This window comes from Orycteropus afer, unplaced genomic scaffold (assembly GCF_000298275.1).
Source record: "Orycteropus afer afer isolate SDZICR_OR568_19922 unplaced genomic scaffold, OryAfe1.0 scaffold00005, whole genome shotgun sequence".
Taxonomy (NCBI): domain Eukaryota; kingdom Metazoa; phylum Chordata; class Mammalia; order Tubulidentata; family Orycteropodidae; genus Orycteropus; species Orycteropus afer.
This window is the reverse complement of record NW_006921592.1, coordinates 12,821,877-12,830,289: the sequence shown is the minus strand read 5'-3', so window position 1 is coordinate 12,830,289 and position 8,413 is coordinate 12,821,877.

Genomic DNA, 8,413 nt, shown 5'->3' with positions numbered 1-8,413 from the left:
TTGGCATCGATTGTAGAACCAAGCAATGTGAATTCCTTGACAACCTCAATCTCAATCAGGGGCATTACCAAATCTAAATCAGATGGTATTTGAGGACAAACCCTTTTCAAGGCTGAATAAAAGCCTATGTCTATGGCAGTCTTCGTGCCATAAGCCCCAGAGAGAGATGGAGTAGTCTTTTGGGGTGAGTAGGGGGCAGAGAAAAGTGGTAAATAACGGTAATGAGAGAAGTGAAAGGAGGAAAAGAAAGCAAAAGGAGGCAGAAAACATGAAGGGGAAAGAAGAAGGTGCTGTGCTGTGGTTGTCTCCTTTCTGATGTGTAGCGTCTGTACTTGAAGATCAATAAATGCTCTCTTTTGGAATCAACAAGACTAGAAGTTAGTTCTTAGAAAAGATTAATAAAATTGACAAACCACTGGCAAATGTAAAAGACAAAAAGAAGGAGAAGATGCAAATAACATGAATAAGAAATGAAATAGGCAATGTCACAACGGAACCTACAGAAACCTAAAGGATAGCACAATACCATGGGGAAATGTACTCCAACAAATTTGAAAACCTAAAAGAAATGGACAAAGTTCTAGAGACATACTATCTACTGACAGACAATGATGTAGAAAATTTGAACAGACTCATCGCAAAAGAAGAAATTGATAGGTCATAAAAAAACTTCAACAAAAAAGATCCTGGCCCAGACAGCTCCACTGGTGAATTCTCTCAAACATTCAGAGAAGATATGACACCAATACTACTCAAACTATTCCAGAACATTGAAAAAGAGGGAATACTACCAAACTCATTCTAAGAAGCAAGCACAACCCTGATACAAAAACCAGGCAGAGACATCACTAAAAGAAAATTACAGACCAATATCCCTCATGAATACCAACACAAAAATTCTCAACAAAATACTAGCCAATAGAATCCAACAACCTGTCCAAAAAAAAAAAAAAAATCTTGACCAAGCAGGGGTCATAACAGCTATGCAAGGATTGTTTCACATTGGAAAAACAATCAACATAATCCATCACATAATAAAACACAGGAAATAAATCACATGATTATATCAATTGATGCAGGAAAGGCATTTGGCAAAATCTAACAACCTATTCTTCATAAAACTGTCAGTAAAATAGGAATAGAAGTGAAATTCCTCAACATAATTAATGGCATATATGCAAAGCCAACAACTAACGTTATTCTCAATGGAAAGAGACTAAAAACATTAGCCTTATGAACAGGAAGTAGACAAGGATGCCCTTTATACCCATTCTTCTCAAATATTGTATTGGAAATCCTAGCCAGAACAACAAGGCAAGAGAGGGAAATAAAAGGCATCTAAATTGGCAAAGAATAGAACCCTCTGTATTTGCAGATGATGTGGTGCTGTACATAGAAAAATCCTAAAGATTCAATGTGAAAACTATTGGAACTGGTAGAAGAATTCAGTAAAGTTGCAGAGTATAAGATCGATATGCAAAAATCAGTTGGATTCCTCTATACTAACAAAGAAAATTCTGAAAATGACATCAGAAAAACAGTGCCATTTACCATAGCCACCCCAAAGACAAATAAGACAAAGGCTTGGGAATAAATTTAACCAGATCACAAAAGACCTATACAATAAAAACTACAAAACAGTACTGTTGTTGTTATGTGCTGTCGAGTTGGACCCGACTCATAGCAACCCCTCCTTGGGTTTCTGAGGCAGTATCACTATGGAAGTAGATTGCCCCATCTTCCTTCTGAGGAGTGGCTGGTGGGTTTGAACCGACAGCCTTCCTGTTAGCAGTCAAGTGCCTTAGCCACTATACTACCAGAGCTCCCCAAAACAGTACTACTACTAAAAAAAAAAAAAAAAAAGAGAGAGAGAGACCTGCTTAAATGGAAGAATATACCATGCTCTTGGATAGGAAGACTTAATATTGTGAAAATCTCAATACTCCCCAAAGCAATCTACAGAACTAATACAATATTGATTCAGATTCCATTACCATTCTTTAAAGAGATGGAAAAACTAATCACTAACTTTATATGGAAAGGAAGGAGAACCTGGAAAAACAAAGCACGACTAAAGAAGAAGAACTAAGTAGGAGACCTCATACTCCCTGATCTCAAAACCTACCAAGCAGCCATAGTAGTCAAAACCTTTTATTGGCACAATGACAGACACATAGACCAATGGCACTCAGAAGTACCTCCAACCACAGATGAAAGGCTGATATTTGACTAAGGACTGAAATATTCAAACAGTGAAGAAATAATCTCTTTAACAAATGATGCTGGCAAAACTGGGTATCTATTTGCAGAAAAATGAAACAGTATCCATATCTCACACCACATACAAAAACTAACTCAAGATTGATTAAAACTTAAATGTAAAACTTAAAACTATAAAGATCATCAAGGGAAAATAGGAGCAAACTTGTTGTTAGGTGCTGTTGAGATAATTCGAACTCATAGTGACCCTAGGTACAACACAGTGAAAACACTGCCCAGTCCTGCACCATCCTTATAATATTTTCTATATTTGAACCCATTGTTTTAGTCACTGTGTCAATCTATCTTGTTGAGAATCTTCCCCTTTTTTGCTGACCTTCTACTTTACCAAGAATGATATCCTTCTCCAGGTAATGGCCCCTTCTGACAACATGAAAGGTGAGACGAAGTCTGTCCATTCTCACTTCTAAGGAGCATTCTAGCTGTACTCCTTCCAAGACAGATCTGTTCATTCTTCTGGAAGTCTGTGGTATTTTTAGTATTCTTTGTCAACACTACAATTCAAATGCATCGATTCTACTTCAGGCTTCCTTATTTATTGTCCTTGAGGCAGTTCTGGTAGCATAGTGCCTAAGGCACTTGACTGTTAACCAGAAGGATGGTGGTTCAAACCCATCAGCCACTCCTCGGAAGGAAGATGGGGCAATCTACTTCCATAGTGATACTGCCTCAGAAACCCAAGGAGGGGTCGCTGTGAGTCGGGTCCGACTCAGTGGCACATAACAACAACAACAACACAACTATTCATTGTCCAGCTTTCACATGCATATGATGCTATTGAAAACACCATGGCTTGGGTCAGGCACACTTTAGTCTTCAAAGTAATATCTTTGCTCTTTAACACTTTAAAGAAGTCTTTTGGAGCAGATTTGCCCAGAGCAATAAGTCATCTGTTTTTTTGATGGCTGCTTCCATGGGCATTGATTGTGGATACAATTAAAATGAAATCCTTGACAATTTCCATATTTTCTCTATTTATCATGATGTTGCTTATTGGTCCAGTTGTAAGGATTTTTGTTTTCTTTAGGGTGATGTGTAATCCATACTGAAGGCTACAGTCTTCAATCTTCATCATCAAATGCTTCAAGTCCTTCTCACTTTCAGCAAGTCAGGTTGTGTCATTTGTATCACTGGGTTGTTAATGAATCTTCCTCAAATCCTGATGCCACATTCTTCTTCATATTGTCCAGTTTCTCAGATTATTTGTCCAGCATACAGATTGAACAAGTGTGGTGAAAGAAAACAATCCTGACACAATCGTCCTGATTTGAAACCATGTAGTATCCCCTTGTTCTGTTTCAATGACGGCCTCTTAGTCTGTGTACAGATCTCTCATGAATACAATTAGTTGTTGTGGAATTCCCATTCTTGGCAATGTTATACATAATTTGTTATGATACACACAGTTGAATGCCTTTGCATAGTCAGTAAAACACAGGTAAACCTCTTCCTGGTGTTCTTTGCTTTCAGCCAAGATCCATCTGACATCAGCAATAATATCCCTCATTCTATGCCCCCTTATGAGTCCAGTCTGAATTTCTGGTGGTTCCCTGTCAATATACTGCTACAACCGTTTTTAAATTATCTTCAGCAAAATTTTACTTGACTGTGATATTAATGATACTGTTTGATAATTCTGTATTCATTTGGATCACCTTTCTTTGGAATGGGCACAAATATGGATCACTTCCAGTTGATTGGTCAGGTAGCTTTCTTGTAAAATTCTTGGTATAATTCTTGAGTACCTCTAGTGCTGCATCTGTTTGTTGAAACATCTCATTTGGTATTGTATCAATTTCTGTTTTTCACCAATTCCTTCAGTGCAACTTAAGCTTCTTTCTTCAATACAATTGAAAGGTAAACTCAGGGACCCTAATACATGGCATAAATACACTGTCAAACACATTAAAAATGTACAAAGAGCAGAATACAAACTAGATGACTAGGACCTCCTAAAATTTAAACATTTATGCACATCAAAAGACCTCATCAAAAGAGTAAAAAGAAAGCCTACAGACGTGGAAAAAATTTTTGGTAATGAAACCTCAACAACAAAAAGATAAGCAATCCAATTAAAAAATGGGCAGAGGACACTTCACCAAAAAAGACATTCAGGCAGCTAACAAACATATGAAGAAATGCTTACTATCTGCCGGCCAGTTGAATCCGACTCATAGAGACCCCTCCTTGGGTTTCCAAGGCAGTATTTAGCATAGTGCCAAAGGCACTTGACTGCTAACCGGAAGGCTGGAGGTTCAAATCCACAAGCCACTCCTCGGAAGGAAGGTTGGACAATCCACTTCTGTAGTGATACCACCTCGAAAACCTTGGGAGGGGTTGCTATGAGTCAGGTCTGACTCCATAACATATAACAAAAACAACATCACTACAGAAGTAGATTGCCCAACCTTCCTTCGGAGGAGAGGCTGGTGGATTTGAGTCTCCAGCCTTCTGGTTAGTAGCCAAATGCCTTAGACACTACACTACCAGAGCTCCTCATTAGCCATTGTTGTTGTTATTGTTACGTGTACTAGAGTCAGACCCTATTCATAGTGACCCCTCCTTGGCTTTCCAAGGTGGTATCACTACGGAAGTAGATTCCCCAACCGTCCTTCCAAGGAGCGGCTAGTGGGTTTGAACCACCAGCCTTCTGGTTAACAGTCAAATGCTTAGGCACTATGCTATCAGAATAAATTAAAAAACAACAATGACATATCAACTCAACCAGCATTAGTAACAAAGTTGAAAAAAAAACAAAAAATAACAAATGCTGATGAGGGTGTGTAGATACTGGAACCCACAGACACTGCTGGTAGGACTGTGAAATGATATGAACAACTGTGGAAATGATATTGCACTTCTTTAAGAAGGTGGGAATATCATATGATCCAGCAACCTTCCTATGAGGTATATATCCTATAGAAATGAGAACCATGAAATGAACAGATATATGCACACCCATATTCATTGCAGCATTCTTCAAAAGAGCAAAAAGGTGGAAACACCCTAAGTGCCCATCGGCAGATGAAAAGATAAACTAACTGTGGTACCATGACACAACAGAATACTGTGAAACAATAAGGAATAAATATGAATCTGTGAAACACTTTATAATATGGATAAACCTAGAGGATATCATGGTGAATGAAGTTAAGCAATCATAAAAGGACAAATATTGTATGAGACTACTACTGTAAAAAGAAGTGGTTTACACACAGAAATAATCACTCTTTGAAGGTTGTCAGGGGTGGGAAGGGAAGAGAGGATGAATCACTAACTAGGTGGACACATTAACTTGGGTGAAAGGAAACTTAATATACAATAAGGGGGAGGTCAGCACAAAATGATCAAGGCAGTGGAAAACACAGGGAGGACTATTACATACACAATCCTATAATGACAATAACCTGTGAGAGTGGATGTATATATTGACACACAAGCTGAACACAGATGGGAAGGCAAATGGGACTATACCCACAAAGATATATACACATACATAGGTTTCACAGAGGATATTGTTACCTATGTATTTATATGTGCTGCAAATATATTCATCAATATAGTAGAAGATACAGAGTGAAAAGTTATAAAAACTTTTTAGTCATAACCAAACACCTTGAGGGAATGAGGTGCTAGGCATGGGGCTAAGAACCATAGTGTGTAGGGGACACTAAGGTCAATTGGCATAACACAGTCCATAAAGGCAATGTTCTACATCCTACTTTGGTGAGTAGCTCTGAGGTCTTAAAAGCTTGTGAGTGGCCATCAAAAGTGTAAATATTGGTCTCTACTTATCTGGACCAAAGGAGAGTGAAGAAAATTGAAGATACAAACAAACAATTAGTTCAAAGGACTAATAGACCACATTAACCCTAGTCTCCATGACCTCGAGACTAGAAGAATATCATACCTGGCTACCACTGCTGACTGCTCTGAATGGGATCACAATAGGAGGTCTGGGATAGAGTGAGAGAAAAATGTGTAACAAAACTCAAAATCATAAAATGGGCCAAGCTTACTAGTCTGATGAAGACTGGCAGAACCCCTAAGCCTACAGCCCTTAGACACCCCATGAGCCTAGAACTGAACTCAACCTCCAGGGTTCAATTTTCAGCCAATCAATATACAGACATATAAGGTGAATAGTAATACCAGGAAGGCTTGCATTAGAACCATCAACAAAATGAGATCAAGAGATCAGTATTTGCCTATGGATAGAGCTAGGAAATATGAAGGGCATGGCAAGGAAGAACAAAGGGAGGGAGTGGGCACAGGGAGGAAGTGGGGAGAATGCTGTTGCATTGTGGGAACTGCAGTGAATGTCACAAAACAGAATGTGTATGGATTGTTGAATGGAAAACCAATTTTCTCTGAAAGCTTTCACCCAAATCAAAATTTGAAAAACAAAAAACAAAGTTAAATTTTGTTCTAGTGGGTTTACAGGTTCCATAAAGCACTGGTGTGCTGGTACTATTTCCATATGGGGACTATGCCTTCCAGTTAATCTCTTATACTCTTAAGCTTTTGCCCTCTAGAGGTGGTCCATTCTTATGGTATATCATGCCCTTTGTTTAGATATTCTTTGGTTTCTTTCAACAATGGTTTGTTACCTTACCATTTGATGCTTTTGCTAGCTCCTCTGGGAGAGCACTCCATATCAAGGGAAGTTATGCCACTTCAGTTTACAAAATTGTCCCACATATCAAATTTAAGTTGTCAATTAATAAAAAGTATGTTATTTTAGCCCCCAAACCAGACTCTGAGACAGTAATTTGAGTGAGGGTAATTTATTTGGGACATGTAGGAAGCACAATCAGGGAACTAAGGAAGTCAATATAGGGTATGTTATCTGGAGGGCTTCACCATGGGTAACTGGTATTAATTCCACTGGTGAAACTCCAGGATCCAGTTTTACACACTCAGAGAGAGCCAGCTAGTGGTGAAAAAAGCTGAAGTATCTAGATGCCAATATTTTTCAGTCATCAGTTGAGGTTGCTGCTGGGTGTTTGACTCTCCTGTAATCCAGATCTGCCACGAATGGGTAGAATGATTTTCCTTGGATTACGATAAAGCTCTCAGGAGGAAGCTACAGACACTGGCAGTTAAAGTACTATCTCCAACAAGCAGATAATATCCAAAAATGCTTGAGTGTCCAGAGGCTTTCTCTCCCACTGTTGCCCTACACAGAGATTATTATTTTTCCCTTGCTCTCTTTTTACCTCCTGGAAGAAGTATAGCCAGAATGATCCTTGGAAACAAGAATGGCCAGACTTTGTCTCACCTACCTTGGTCATGTTGTCAGAAGGGACCATTGCCTGGAGAAGGATATCATGCCTGGTAAAGGGGAGGGTCAGCAAAAAATGGTAAGACCCTCAATGAGATGGATTGGCACAGTGGCTGCAATGATGGGCTGGAGTCTAGTAAGGATTGTGAAGATGGTGCACGACCAGGCATTGTTCCGTTCTCTCATGCATGGGGTCGCCATGAGTCAGAGCCAACTCAGCAGCATCTAACAACAACCCCTTTTACCTTGCTCACGAAAACTGAAATTTTGGTATCATTTGCCAAGATTTTACTTACTCCTTTTCTGCAATACTGCCGTGCTTTCTTGGAAATGATAGTTCTGTCTTGGTCTCCACCTTCTATCTGGTAGCATTCTCACTATGAACAATGGAAATTCTTTTACTTTTTATTGTGTTGTCAGACTGCTCCATAATTGATCATTAGTCTTCCTTTCTTTCTTTTTAAATCCATTTTCCTTTGGTTATTTCAGCCAATTTCTTGGAAGAGGATTTATAATCCAGTATATATGGATCTATTTTCCTCAAAAATCCTCAAGAGTAGATACATGATTACATTAATTACTCAGTCATGCCAAAGTGATTTGCAGATAACTACAGGATGTCATAAGTTGAACAAGTTTTTCAGAAAGTCAAAATATGCTTGACGTTCTTCTACGTCAATATTGTTAAATAGAAGTATAATGCAAACTTGGAATATGAGCTACATATGCAAATTTCATAGTCTAGTTGTTGTTGTTGTTATGTGCCGTCGAGTCGACCCTGACTCATAGCGACCCCTCCTTGGGTTTCCGAGGCAGTATCACTACGGAAGTAGGATTGCCCAACCTTCC